This window comes from Poromitra crassiceps (assembly GCF_964638095.1).
Source record: "Poromitra crassiceps genome assembly, chromosome: 3".
Taxonomy (NCBI): domain Eukaryota; kingdom Metazoa; phylum Chordata; class Actinopteri; order Beryciformes; family Melamphaidae; genus Poromitra; species Poromitra crassiceps.
Window position 1 is genome coordinate 90,143,278 of NC_139625.1, and position 16,309 is coordinate 90,159,586.

The window sequence follows — 16,309 nt, forward strand, 5'->3', positions numbered from 1 at the left end:
GATGTTCGTTAACACAATATCTGAGGAACGCCTTGACAGCATTTCATCAAATTTGCCTCAAACGTCGACTTGGACTCAAGATTCAGATTCAGATTCAGATTCATTTATTTAAAGTCCCTGGAAACCAGAAATATTTCTTTATTATTTAGCATTTTGAGTTCATCACATCACAGGACCCTATGTTAATAAGCCACCAGCCAAATTTGAACGATGATGAACGTTGCAAAGTATATAAATTTAGGTTTGACAGGTGTGGGAAAACGCATGAGAATCGTTTATTTTTTAGAGTGTACTTTCTCCCGCGGAATGTGTGGGCGTGTCCGTCTGCAGCAGGGACATTTATCTCCTCCGAGAGAGAGAGAGAGCGCGAGAGAGAGGGGGGAGGGAAACGGAGAAAGAGATCAAGTTACACAGCACTTGCGAGTGTGTGTGTGTGTGTGTGTGTGTGTGTGTGTGTGTGTGTGTGTGTGTGTGTGTGTGTGTGTGTGTGTGTGTGTGAGAGAGCCACCAGCCTGTGTGTCTCTCGCTCTCTCTCACTAGTCGAGAGAGAGAGAGAGAGAGAGAGAGAGAGAGAGAGAGAGAGAGAGAGAGAGAGAGAGAGAGAGAGAGAGAGAGAGAGAGAGAGAGAAGCACATGGGCTGAAACCCGACACCTTGCTAATCTCACAAGCATAGCGCTTGGCAGACCGCACACAGAGTGTGAGGGAGACGGACAGCGAGGGAGCGCTGTCACTGGGGGCAAAGAACGGACTTGCCATAGGTGGGTGCGGATTGCGCGCGTGTACAAAGGTTATATAGAGCTTATGACGTCATAAGCTCCTGCGTTTTACCACCTCGTGCACTGCTGTCTTCAATGAGGAAGTATCTTGTAGAATCTTGTAGAAAAGTGTCGATTTTAAGGCTTTGGGTTGAAAGTAATGTATAATAATTTCTGAGGCACAAAATTACTAACATAAGACCCTAAATAACATAGTTAGAACGTTTTTGTGGATTTTGGTTTCCAGGGACTTTAAAGAGTGGGACATTACACGTTAATGAACAGTACAGCCGTACAGTAAACATGTCAGGTTATAGCCCAAGGGCTAGTTTCCACCTGTAGTCCCATGGCAGGTTGATGTAATCATGAAGGAGAAAAAAGATTAATAGTACAAAAAAGATTAATAATACGGAAGATTAGTAAAACCAAAAATGATTAAAACACACACAATTAATAGAACCAAAAAATTAATAGTACAAAAGGTTAGTAAAACCTAAAATGAATAAAACACACAGAGCATGCAGCGAAACATGACAGATGTTAAGTGTGGTCACATTGTTGTTTTGATCTGAGCCATAAATGGCATGAACTGATTAGATGTTGGTAGTCAAAGTTCAAGGTCACTGTGACCTCACGAACACCATTCCCAAGTTTGTTTACACGATATCTCAGGAACAGCTTCAGGGAATTTCTTCCGATTTGGCTCAAACGTCAAATTGGACGCAAGGATGAACTCATTCGATTTTGGTGATCAAACGTCAAGGTCACTGGGACCTCTCGAGCGCCATTTTCAAGCTCGTTAATGCGATATCTCAGGAACGCCTTGATGGAATTTCTTCGGATTTGCCTCAAACGTCCACTTGGACTCAAGGATGAACTGATTAGATTTTGAAGGTTTAACGTCAAAGTTCAAGGTCACTGTGACCTCACGAACCCCATTTCCAAGCTGTTTAACACAATATCTCAGGAACGCCTTGACAAAATGTCTTCCAATTTGGCTCAAACATCGACTTGGACTCAAGGATGAACTGATTAGATTTTGGTGGTCAAAGTTCAAGGTTACTGTGAAATCACAACCGATCATTTCATGTTCATTAACGTGATATCTCAGGAACGCCTTGACGGAATTTCATCTAATTTGCCTCAAACTTGACTTAGACTTAGTCCTACACAGATAGGGGCTTGAAGAAATAACATGCATAGTGTGTGCTGCTTAAGCCTCAACAAGACCCACATGTGGGACGAGGATGCCTGTGTGATGTGTATGAAATTGGAAATAAGGAATTGACAAATGTAGTGTTGAAAGCATAGGGGCCGCTGGGACAGTTTTGGGAGGGTCCAGTTATGAAAAAAAGTAGTCATGTCCCCAAACTTCCTGTGAAGTCAGTCCAACTTCAGAGAAATCTGATCCATTGCTCTGCACCATGTGTTCACATCTCATCTCATCTCATGCCTATTGGACTTTTCATCAAGTGGCCCCATTTACATGTACACAGATTCACCATATTGTAGTGAAATCACTTTGCACATCAGTTGGTAATTCATTCTTATATTTGTTTTCCATAAATACTTCAGAGTGCAGTAGTTCAGTAACCTGAGATGCTATAATGACCCACAGTCGTTGGTCTGCCAACACTTTCTGTTGGTTTTTCTGAGCCTGTGACTGAAGGTGGGCTTGCTGGAGATAATGATGAGATTATGTCAGGACATGCCTATGATGTGCTTCATAAGAACAGGGTCATGCAGAGTGTGTGATGCCAGATGGCACTTTGAAGCCCCGATATATCAAATTAAGCTTTTTGTTTGTTTGTTTGTTTGTTTGTTTGTTTGTTTGTTTGTTTTTCATTTTTTAGGTGGAGAAATATTGACCAAAATGAGTCAACAAAAACTAAAGGGCAATAAAGAGGAAAAAGGGCTACCATGTGCGTTGTGACTGAATGGCAGTGTTTGTGGACTTGTGGGGGTTGTACAGGCTGGTGTTGGATCAGGGTTAGAGGGCCATACTGACTTACACAAAGTCAGTGAAGGGCCACACATTGGAGATTATACCTGCCAACACACACATTTTCGCGGGAGTCTCCCTATTTTTAACCCTCTCTCCCGTTGTGATTGGTAATTTCTCATAATCTCCTGATATAATAGTGATACAAATCCAATGGCTGTAGCAGATGAGACTTACTAACATAATTCTGCCTTTTATTGAGTTTGTGCGGGTTGTGGCTGCTGTTGTTGTTGTTGTTGTTGTTTTGAGGATGTTGTGGGGGGGGGGGTCTGAAGTATGTCACACTGTAATAGCCTATCTTGGCTCAATTGTTGAGTGTCTCTATGGGATAAAATAATATAATCATGATCCCATAGGCATCCAGGAATTGAGCCTTTTTTGCAGGCCATTCTAACCTTTGTCTGGGAGGAGGCCCACAGTCTCAGACTTTGAAAACCCCAGTCCTAAATCACCTTTGCTTCTAAATGATTTACTCAACTTAAACAAAGTTTGCTTGCATTTTGTTTGGCCAAAAGGCTGTAAGTCAATAAAGTGAGTCTGGAGGAGCAGTTCATGAACTCTGGACAGCATGCGGGTCATGGAAGCGTTTGAACCAGAACATCATTGGCAGTGCATCTCACATACACAGCCTGCACACTTGACCCACTGTTTACAGATTGTATTACCTGATTGCATCTCTCTGTCTCTTCAACAGAAGCCATGCGATGACGTACATGGAAATATCCTAGCTGCTCATTCATTAGCTGAATGGGTCAAACTGTTCACTTCCGCTTTCCTCACTAAGCTGGGAGATGCAGATTTAAGGGAGTGCGCACTGATCCCACATCTGTGCCCGAGAGGCGATATCCGGTCCCAATCCTAGATCAAGACCGGATTGGTCAGGGCGATAAGCATCCTTATTCCCCTCAAAGATGAAGGACAATGTTATGTTCCACAAACAGCGGAAACAGGAGACGGCACGAGTGATCTTGAATGATTAATCTATCAACTGTCTATTCATTGTTTTAGGGGTTTCAGGTAATTACCAAGACATATGCAAGGAGTGACATTTAAAAGGTATGACTTAAAGATAAGATTCAAATTGAGTGCATTTCACATGCAGGGCCAGGGGCGGACTGGGACCATAATTCAGGCCGGGCATTAGATACCATGCAGGCCAGGCCAACACACATTTACACACAAAAATGTGGGTCGTTTGAAGCAATATTTGGTGAATATAATGCTAACGTGATGTTACATGTTACCTATTTGTTCACTAATATAATTCAACATTGCCTAGATAACTGCAAGTATAATATGAAGACGTAAAAACAAAAACATGCCTCTGTACAAAAGCTTCACAGCAAACTTAATTTAAGGAAGAGTGCAGTGTCCTGTCTTTTGTCTTGTCTGAGGTGAAATGCAAATACAAAAATAATAAAAATCAAACTGCTTCATCTCCACTTTAAACTGTATTGTGCAGTACTACTGATAATCCCATAAAGCACATGAATGTGAAAGCAATAAGCATATAGCCTACATGTTTCACTTTATGCTCTGAAATTGTAGCCTACCTGAAGATTCCTGATTCTGATAAGTTCAACACCACCTCCAGCTCTGCAGGAGCACCTGCTGAAGTGCTAGTGCTGCTTCTGCCTCCTTCTCCACTTTTGTGAAGAAAACCCCAAAAGCAATCCAACCCATACTTTCAGTTTAGCCCCTACTGTTTACATTTGACCAATGGGATTTTTTTATATAGCCTAATATAAATAAATAAATAAATAAATAAATAAATAAATAAATACAGGCTCCTTGCTTTCCACCTCTCTGCACCTCTTTTCTTCTCCATTTTGGCACCATTGAACAGCAAGCCCTGCCCACCCGTGCTGGGGTCCCAGCAGCTTCTGATTGAAAAGTTAACTCATTCCTCCTTGCCTGGCTGGCTGCAGCCTGCCTGCCTGCGGCTATCTGCGCAACTAGGAACACTTATACATACTGGCCTGCTGTTCAGTGAGTGGCCTGGCCTGCAAAAAAAATAAAAATAAAGAATATATATATATATTATTTTTTGCAGGCCATGCCATGCCAGGCCACCGGGCATCTGCCCGAAGCGCCCGGTTGTGCAGTCCGCACCTATGCAGTGCCTATCCTAAACTTTACCTCTGACAAGAACATTTAGACACCTACAGCTGTACAGTACGCCAGTCACATGAAATGACTGGCGTAATTCTGCTCACTCACGCAAAATTCTGCTCACTCACTTATTCACACGGACACTTCTCATAGATATACTGTATATATACGTATATAGCGATATATATATATGTATATAGCGATATATATATATATATACACGTTTTTAATATATATATATTAAAAAGGGATGGAGACAAAATCGGCCATTTATAAAAGTGGTGGGGACATGTCCCCAGCGTCCACAGTGTAAATTACACCTATGTGTTTTAGCATCCTTGTATGATAGAAATGTATTACAAATACAAAAACACAAATACCCCCACACACTGACAACCAAAACTGCTTCAGTTTCTCTTAGATGCATCCCGGAGACGAAACAAATGAAATAGTCACATTTCAGGCACACAATCAGATATTAAGAATTTTACTGAGAGCAAAGTCATGTTTTACAATTATTTCTTGTGGGTGTTTCTGTCTTGAATATATCTGTCATCATGCAAGGTTGACCTAACTTTTTAAGCTAATCAAAATTATTACAGAAATTAATTTGATATTAAAACATAGTACAAGTATAATAGTACTGAACAAAATATGAATGCAACATGTAACATTTTGGTCCCATGTTTCATGACTTAAAACATCCTATTCATTTTCCATGAAAATATTTTTTTCCAAATCTTCTGAACAACTTTGTTTACATCCCTGTTAATGAGCATCAAATTATTTTCCCATATTAATTGCAACCAAGCAAAATCTTAAAAAGCATTGCATGTTGTGTTAATATTTTTGTTAAAGTAGTATTTAGTGTTAAATACTAAAATATTACTTTGTACATTTTCTTATTTATATTTCATCCACTGCATTTCCCCCCATATTTCCTAGTTTTTGGTTTGCATAATGTTCCTTTTTTTAATTCACATTTATTTATTGATTGATTGATTTACCTATTTATTTATTTATTTATTATTATTTACTCATCAACTGCAAAATGCATCAAACAGCTTGTTTGCTCTTATGTGGAAGCATGAGTATTTTTCAATGTATAAGCACCCAAGCACTCACCTTCAAATGAGCATACGTAATCTTTTCCATTTGTCTTCCAACTGAAAACAGCTTTTACACACAAACGCTTCTTTGGACTTCAGACATAACTTGCATAGTATGCACAGAGCCCGTAGACCGCCAGCCGCGCAGACAAACTAAAGCTAGGTTTATTTTCAGGAAAGGTCAACTGTCAGCCAGATGATCAAACATCCTATTATGCAAGGCAGGGACAAAAATATAATTTGCAAATTCTTCATATTCTTTGAAATAAAATCAATTAAATTAAAATCAAAATGTATATTATAGACTTGATAACTTGCTATTGTTTTCATTATATTATACCGTTTTGTTGATTTGTTTGTTAGAGGTTGAATTCACTTTCTGGCTTATTAATGCAGCATTGATTGTCCTTTTGCCTCTAATTCGATGTTTTACTGTCAAGCGTCACTGAACTCTGAACATAAAAGCCTGTAGGCCTGGTAGTTTTAATGCATATTTCATACATGTTAATTTCATTCACAACATTAACTAAATGAATGATTTGACACTGTTGGGTCCTATGTCTTCACAACATTAACTGAATGATTTGACACTGTTGGGTCCTGTTGGAGAAAATATAAGTTCCATGCCATTTCCTATTCAATAAGCTAATAGTTGCCTAATAATTGCATACGCCATAGCATTTGTGAGATGTCTTATGACTAATGACTCATAGCATTAATTATGTGTATGCAATTATAGCTTATATATAGATTAGGAAATGCGAATGGAACTTCAATTTTCTACAACAGGGGTGCCCAACCATTTTTGACTGAAGATCTACTTTTCAAGTAGCCAGCCTCCCGAGATCTACCGTTTCAACATTCCAAACGCACACACATCGTTTCCAGCCTGCAGTAACTAACCTCACAACACTTTCTCGTTGTCCCACAACCACTTGACATTAGGGCTGTGAATATTCACTGGCCTCACGATTCGATTCGATTACGATTCAGAGGGCTATGATTCAATTCGATTACGATTATCGATGTATCTCGATGCATCTTAAATCGATGCATCACTTTTTTTCCCCAATACATGATTTATTTTTTCTCACTTTATTTTTTCTCACTGTGTGGCTACTTTTAAAATAAAAGTGCATTTGGAATTGCATTGTATTATGATCCATAATTAAAATAAACAACTGCATGTACTTCCATTATATTTTATTTGATTATTATTATTATTATTATTATTATTATTTATTTATTTTTTAATAATCGATTTTTGACGCCATCAACCTGGGGTGAGTCCGCGGTCGACCAGTAGACCGCGATCGACTGGTTGGGCACCACTGTTCTACAACATTACATTACATTACATTACGTCATTTGGCAGACGCTTTTATCCAAAGCGACTTACATTAACACATTTTTGTCAGCAATAGAGCAATCAACTATGCAACACAGCCTATGACAACTACAACCTCTGAAGGAACAGTGGGTGGTACAAGTTTCGTTTTTTTTTTTTTTTTTTTAAGAAAGAGAAAGAAGTTAGATCAAGAAGGGCCCAGATGGAGCCTGAAAAGGTGTGTCTTTAGTCTTTTCCGAAAGATCGGCAGTGATTCAGCTGTCCTGACCGAAGGTGGAAGCTCGTTCCACCATTGAGGTGCCAGGGACGAGAAGAGTCGAGATCGGGATGAGCGACTTTTGAGCCCCCGTAGCGAAGGAGGGGCGAGGCGTCCTGCACTGGTGGCGGAGCGAAGGGAGCGCTGAGAGGTTTGGAACCTGACCATAGATTGCAGGTACAGGGGAGCTGACTGGTGTACTGCCCTGTAGGCCAGTACCAGTGTCTTGAATTTGATGCGTGCCGAGATGGGAAGCCAGTGGAGGTCCTGGAAGAGGGGAGTGACATGAGAGAATTTGGGTTGGTTGAATACCAGACGGGCTGCAGCGTTCTGAATGAGCTGAAGCGGTCGGATGTCGGTGGCAGGTAGGCTGGCCAGGAGCACGTTGCAGTAGGCGAGAGATGATAAGTGACTGGACCAGGAGTTGAGTCGCTTCTCTTGTGAGAAAGGGACAGATTTTGCGGATGTTGTAGAGGGAGAACCTACAGGAGCGTGCTGTCGCAGCTATGTTGGCTGAGCAAGACAGCTGGTTGTCTACAACAGGTCCTATGTCTTCACAACATTAACTAAATGAATGATTTGACACTGTTGGGTCCTATGTCTTCACAACATTAACTAAATGATTTGACACTGTTGGGTCCTATGTCTTCACAACATTAACCAAATAATTTGACACTGACAAATTATACTGTACATTCATATGAAAATATCTAAGTTCTTAAAGTTGCTCCATCTAAAAAATGAGCATCTTTTTACTCTGTGCCAGCTCTCCTTTCCAGGTATGGCTGTAATTCTAAGTATGCCATGCTTTCTGTGAATGGTTTTACATTTAACTGGATCAAACTAGAACAAACCTGCATACTTCTACCAGCTGTGTACTGAGTAAACAGGCCCTATCACTCTATAAAGCAGACAAACATAGTAGGCTGAGTGTGCAAATGCATTCGTTGTTTTTCATTAAAGATGGTATCAAGAAAGTATTACCACATTCATTTTGAGACAGTATTTACCACACATCTTCCGTTACCCTATAAACTTTAACATTAGGTAACGTTATTATTACCTGTGGTGTCTAAGTGACTTTGGGGAATTATTTAACTGATAAGCATCCGAATGCTTCAATGTACTGAATTGAATTGAGCACTCTGTTGTCCAGGCAGTGCTGATGACACGTCCGTCTCCGTCAAATGTTCTGTCCGTTTTGACAGACATAACTTTTTCTGAACAGACGGATTCCTCACTGTCCACGTAGCAAGTCACAGGCGAGGAGTGTCTCTTTTGACCTTGTGAGGAGTGTCTCTTTTGACCTTGTGAGGAGTGTCTCTTTTGACCTTATGAGGAGTGTCTCTTTTGACCTTGTGAGGAGTGTCTCTTTTGACCTTGTGAGGAGGGTCTCTTTTGACCTTGTGAGGAGGGTCTCTTTTGACCTTATGAGGAGGGTCTCTTTTGACCTTGTGAGGAGGGTCTCTTTTGACCTTGTGAGGAGGGTCTCTTTTGACCTTGTGAGGAGGGTCTCTTTTGACCTTATGAGGAGGGTCTCTTTTGACCTTGTGAGGAGGGTCTCTTTTGACCTTATGAGGAGGGTCTCTTTTGACCTTGTGAGGAGGGTCTCTTTTGACCTTCTGAGGAGTGTCTCTTTTGACCTTGTGAGGAGGGTCTCTTTTGACCTTGTGAGGAGGGTCTCTTTTGACCTTATGAGGAGGGTCTCTTTTGACCTTGTGAGGAGGGTCTCTTTTGACCTTGTGAGGAGGGTCTCTTTTGACCTTGTATTGTGAGGAGGGTCTCTTTTGACCTTGTGAGGAGTGTCTCTTTTGACCTTGTGAGGAGTGTCTCTTTTGACCTTGTGAGGAGTGTCTCTTTTGACCTTATGAGGAGGGTCTCTTTTGACCTTGTGAGGAGGGTCTGTGAGAGTACCCTTCGGAGCGTACTCTTCAGAGCATACTCTTCAGAGCGTACCCTTCGGAGCGTACTCTTCAGAGCGTACTCTTCAGAGCGTACCCTTCGGAGCGTACCCTTCAAAGAGCCACTCATAACACCAACTCTCCTGGAGACAAAAACCTCAATCGACACAAAGGAATGTCTGCCCTGAATGGTTCTAAACCAGTTAAGAACAGACCAGCCCAGTGTTCCAGTCTCTCCAAAAAGATGTTGTGATCAATGGTACTGAAAATGATGCACTGACTATGCTAGAACATGTCAAACAGGTTGTTTTCAACTAGATGAAAATTGAGTCCGCCTTGCAGCTCGCCCTCTGCGCGGGCTTGCATACGCAGCTAGGCGCTACACGGCCTTGCCCGCAGCTCGGCTGCTGCGTGGCCTCACCTGCGCTATTGGCATGCGCAGCGCACAATTGCCCAACTTCACATCACTGATGACATCACTCAGTGATGACATCTCAATTGCTGGAGTGACCACCACTGATCACATCATGGAGTGCTCTAATGACATCACTCAGTGCACAATTGCTCAACTTCACATTGTTGATGACGTCAGTGAGTGATCAGTAGTGAGAGAAAAGTAGAGTGCGCACATTGCTATAGACTTCACTTCCAGTTTATTTGTAGATTTACATTCGGTCATAGCGACATCATCAGTGACATCACAATTGCTCGAGTGACCATCACTGATGTCATCACCGAGTGCTCGAGTGACATCACTGATGATGGCATAGACATTGTGACATCATCAGTGACATCATTACTGACCAAAATCATCACAAATCTCACAATGTGGGACCAAAATCACAGACAGACCGACGCCACTTTGGCAATTTGATGTAGATGATGATGATGATGATGATGATGATGACGACTGGTGCCTCCAGATAATTTTTATTTGCTTAATATCACATCATGGAGTGCTCTAATGACATCACTCAGTGCACAATTGCTCAACTTCACATTGTTGATGACGTCAGTGAGTGATCAGTAGTGAGAGAAAAGTAGAGTGCGCACATTGCTATAGACTTCACTTCCAGTTTATTTGTAGATTTACATTCGGTCATAGCGACATCATCAGTGACATCACAATTGCTCGAGTGACCATCACTGATGTCATCACCGAGTGCTCGAGTGACATCACTGATGATGGCATAGACATTGTGACATCATCAGTGACATCATTACTGACCAAAATCATCACAAATCTCACAATGTGGGACCAAAATCGCAGACAGACAGACCGACGCCACTTTGGCAATTTGATGTAGATGATGATGATGATGATGATGATGATGACGACTGGTGCCTCCAGATAATTTTTATTTGCTTAATAACAACAGGACTTTTTCCATCAAAAAAAATCTGTAGCAGGATCTGGCATGTTTCAAGTTTTACAACGTGTAATCTGAGCCTCATAATTAGATACCACTGTCAAATAAATAATAAAATGTCAGTTAGTGCATACTGTAGATAATATTGAGCCTCTTGGTATGGAGGTTCATTCAGCTACATTTGGTGGTTACATGTGTCTACTGTAGCTGTACTGTAAACTGACAGAGTATGTCTGTCTAGCTGTACTGTAAACTGACAGAGTATGTCTGTCTAGCTGTACTGTAAACTGACTGAGAGTATGTCTGTCTAGCTGTACTGTAAACTGACAGAGTATGTCTGTCTAGCTGTACTGTAATCTGACAGAGTATGTCTGTCTAGCTGTACTGTAAACTGACTGAGTATGTCTGTCTAGCTGTACTGTAAACTGACAGAGTATGTCTGTCTAGCTGTACTGTAATCTGACAGAGTATGTCTGTGTAGCTGTACTGTAAACTGACTGAGTGAGAGTATGTCTGTCTAGATGTACTGTAAACTGACTGAGTATGTCTGTCTAGCTGTACTGTAAACTGACAGAGTATGTCTGTCTAGCTGTACTGTAAACTGACAGAGTATGTCTGTCTAGCTGTACTGTAATCTGACAGAGTATCTCTGTGTAGCTGTACTGTAAACTGACAGAGTATCTCTGTGTAGCTGTACTGTAAACTGACAGATAATGTCTGTCTAGCTGTACTGTAATCTGACAGAGTATGTCTGTGTAGCTGTACTGTAAACTGACTGAGTGAGAGTATGTCTGTCTAGCTGTACTGTAAACTGACTGAGTATGTCTGTCTAGCTGTACTGTAAACTGACAGAGTATGTCTGTCTAGCTGTACTGTAAACTGACAGAGTATGTCTGTCTAGCTGTACTGTAATCTGACAGAGTATCTCTGTGTAGCTGTACTGTAAACTGACAGAGTATCTCTGTGTAGCTGTACTGTAAACTGACAGAGTATGTCTGTCTAGCTGTACTGTAATCTGACAGAGTATGTCTGTGTAGCTGTACTGTAAACTGACTGAGTGAGAGTATGTCTGTCTAGCTGTACTGTAAACTGACAGAGTATGTCTGTCTAGCTGTACTGTAAACTGACAGAGTATGTCTGTGTAGCTGTACTGTAAACTGACTGAGTATCTCTGTGTAGCTGTACTGTAAACTGACAGAGTATGTCTGTCTAGCTGTACTGTAAACTGACAGAGTATGTCTGTCTAGCTGTACTGTAAACTGACAGAGTATCTCTGTGTAGCTGTACTGTAATCTGACAGAGTGACATTATGCAATGTTGAATGAGGTTATGCATCATACTGTAGCGTTGGTGATGTCTGAGATAAGCAGAGCATGTGAGAGAAGGGATCATTATATGTGACACAATGTTGCGTGTCGCCATGATCACATACATGGACCCAGAACAGTCCAGTCAAATAGAGCTGGCCAATGAGAGCAGTCCAGTCAAATAGAGCTGGCCAATGAGAACAGTCCAGTCAAATCGAGCTGGCCAATGAGAACAGTCCAGTCAAATCGAGCTCCAGCCACTGGACTCTAGTACCTCCCCCTGACACCATGGCTGCCTGGGCAAATCATGTAACATGGAGTAACAGTGTAAATGGCATAACCTTAGATAATGATAGGAAAGAGCAGAGCGGGAGTTAGAGAGTTAGAGAGTTCATCCACATCAAGTCTGCCGTGTGTTGGACTATAGTGACCTTGTTGGCAGCAATTCACGTCCATTGTATTTGTATAGCACTTTTCATACACAGGTATGATCAATGTGCTTCACATTAAAAGACAAGTGACAATAAATACACATAAAACTCTCCACATATATATACACTCCACATACATATTATATTAAATACTATTTCAACCACACATAGCCTACACACACACACACACACACACACACACACACACACACACACACACACACACACACACACACACACACACACACACACACGTATGGTCCGGTCAGAGTTCTCCATCACCAATTATGCTGTGTGAATGCCTGTCTGATGGCGTCTATTTTGAATGGCTTCCCACTCTGAGGCACTGTGCTGACAGCCACGCAGAGCCTGTCTGTCTGTATCTCTACGTGTGTGTGTGTGTGTGCGTGCGAGCGAGCGTGTGTGTGTGCGTGCGAGCGAGCGTGTGTGTGTTCTATCTAGGTACACAAGCGATAATGCTTATGCAGGCCTCTTTAAACCAAACAAATGATAAATGCAGCTCAGTCTGATGTGGAAGCTAAAATGTGCTCTGTCAATTTCCTACAGTCAATTTAATTTGAATCACAACTGCAAAATACACCAGGAACTTACTGATAAAGCCCCTCTAATATAATTTTACTGAAATCAAAAATGCGAGTGATAGAACTATAGACCAAATCACCGTGACGTCACCATGTAAACAACATTTACTTCCGGGTACCACTTCGGGAAGGCGGCAGGTTTAAATTTGCGTGTTGTCAAATAAATGCTGTCAAACTCTCGTTGTTTTCGGCCGACTACTTTCAATTTAAATGTTCAAACGGTTGGTAAACATGCTTGTCCGACGTATCTAGCCTTTCTTCTGTGTTTGTTTTATGTAGTGTTAGCTAGCTAATAACGTTTGTTTACAACTGTCAAACTCGCTGTTTTTTTGCAGACTCGTCAACGTTACGTTACAGACAGAGGCTACTGACGCCGCTCGGATACAGCTCGGAACCCGGATGTTGTAGCTGTAGTAAACCTGTGCCGCCGAATCCAGAGTTCTCTTTGCTCATGTTTGCCCTTTGCAGAGGGAATTCTGAATAATCCAAATCTTGACCCGCTCTTTATGGTCTCTGGACACCAACAACACAACACGAACGAACCATTTTTGTCTTCTTTGTCTGTTTTTGTCTTCAACACGTCAGTTTGTGCCGTTCACCGCCATTATGATGTGTGGAGGTAACCGGAACCAGGGGTAACCGGAAGTAAATGTAAACATCCCCGCTGATTTGGTCTATAGAAGACGTTGGACTACGCCCCCTCTCCCCTCTCCCCAATGAAGCTCAACGTGGGCGTAGTCCAACCACATTGTCACTTGGAGTGTCATGATCCGCGCTGCTCCACTTCTACCATGTGAGAGATGCAAAATAGACTCGCTGAGCCCCTCTCACTCCAAGCATCTTATCTCTAGATGTGTATGTTTGTTTGCCAACTGCAGCACGGCCTCTACTGAGAGGATTTAGAGAAGCGTGGCAGGGGGAGCTTAGTACTGAATTATCTGACATTATATGGGAAAGGAGTCTGTCTGTGGTACAACTCTGCAAAGTGAATAGTGGACACCAGCTGATCCAGTTTAAAGTCGCTCACTGTCTTCACTACTCCAAGCATAAACTACACAGGATCTTCCCTTCCGTCCCACCACTGTGTGACAGTTGTCAGAGGGCACACTATCTGATGCCTTCTGGTTCTGCCCTTCATTAACAGGATTCTGGGCCAAAATATTTGATTGGTACTCTAAAGCGCAAATTATGCTCGAGCGAAATCGGCGGCGCTGACTGCGCCGAGGGGGTCGCCGCAGCTGGGCGTCCTCTCGGCGCAGCTCGGCGTAGGGGACGTGCAGCTGCTCGGAAATGCGACTCTGCGCCGTCAATTCATTGTTGTGAGGAATGAGGAAATGCCATTTCCTCATTTAACGTGCTTGTCCCTCATCTAGCAAAGCCTTCTGCAGGCTCACTGGAATGATTTTTGAAATGGAGGGACAATAAAATGTTCCCCCATGATTGCAAGTTCTTGGTAAACGACACGATAACGTTTTGGACAAGTTACGTTCGAGTATGCACAGTCTCGCTGTCGCCGCTCGGCGGCGGCAAGGCTCCAAGTCGTGGCTGCGCAAAACCATGCCGGGCACTTAAGGCCTACAAAATAACCCTACAGTCAGAGGCAGAACTCACCATCTTCGGCTGCTCTGCGTCCTCACTGAACTTCCCTACAGCTGTGCAACAATCTCTGACATTGGGGACAACAGTCGCCAAAAGACTCATTCTGAAGCAATGGAAGTCCTCCTCTTCACCTTCTTTTCAGGTGTGGCTGATGGACATGCTCTCTGTTGTACAGATGGAGAAACTCAGGTCCCTGAGAACCAACTCGCTTGGAAGGTTCTTAACTATCTGGGAGCCGTTTTTGGCCTCCTTCAATTAGGTTAAGAATGACCAGTAACTGAGGTTAGGAGGAGGATGGCTCGCCCAGCTGGTATCTCATGGACCCTTTGCAGGGTCCCATGCACTTTGTTTTCTACAAACATATAAGCACCATAATTATGCAGCTGATAGCGCCATGTTGCAATGTTGATGTATGTTGTTTTTTCTTTCCTTTCTTTTCCTGTGTCTGAGCCTGTTTGTCTTGTTTGTATATTGTTCTCTAAAAATTGAAAAAAAAATATATATATTTTTTTAAATATTTTCTATGAGGTAGGTACCCAATGGCATTATCAGGCACAACGTTGGTGTCATTCAAATGTAATCAGCTTGAAATGGGAAAATGTATCTATAAACAAAAGTAAACCAATTAATGAATTACATGTGTTGATGCATGCAGTTACTCAGACTATTCCAAACATCAGCAAAATGTAATTTGGTGCCAACACAATACATCTATTCAACAATGATGTAGCCCTATTGTCAATAAAAGAGACATTTTAATGTATTAATTGTCATAATGTACCTTTGTTGGTTATCACATTTCCAAATGTCTCATGAATAAATATCTAAAAAGGAAAAAATGTCCAGTCTGTTTCTGATATTAGAAGAGAATGAATTGATTATAGAAGTGCATGAGTAATAGCTTGATTAGCTCATGAGCTGTTCTTGTTTGTACAAGCCGAGTTGGCATATAGCTTTAGACAAGACAGAACCGATTCTGATTCATTGTCATTTAGACTATGATAGATTTGGATTTGGATGTATGGAAAACTCTCCCCTCGCACCAGTGCCAAATCAATAAAACCTCTCCTCAAGCAGGCAAAAAGCCCAACATGATCGCTTTCATTTATTTGCCAGGTTACAATTGGAACATACAGTACAATCCAAAATAGGGTTAGACAGCAGCAGCAGCAGCAGCCATTAGCCTTTCTTCACATTAACTGCACCTGTAACTGCAGCAGCTGAGTTAATGGGGCAGTTTTGTGTTTGCAGGTGTACAGGTGTACAGGTGTGCAGGTGTGCAGGTGTACAGGTGTGCAGGTGTGCAGGTGTACAGGTGTGCAGGTGTGCAGGTGTACAGGTGTACAGGTGTGCAGGTGTACAGGTGTACAGGTGTGCAGGTGTGCAGGTGTACAGGTGTGCAGGTGTACAGGTGTGCAGGTGTACAGGTGTGCAGGTGTACAGGTGTACAGGTGTGCAGGTGTGCAGGTGTACAGGTGTGCAGGTGTACAGGTGTGCAGGTGTGCAGGTGTACAGG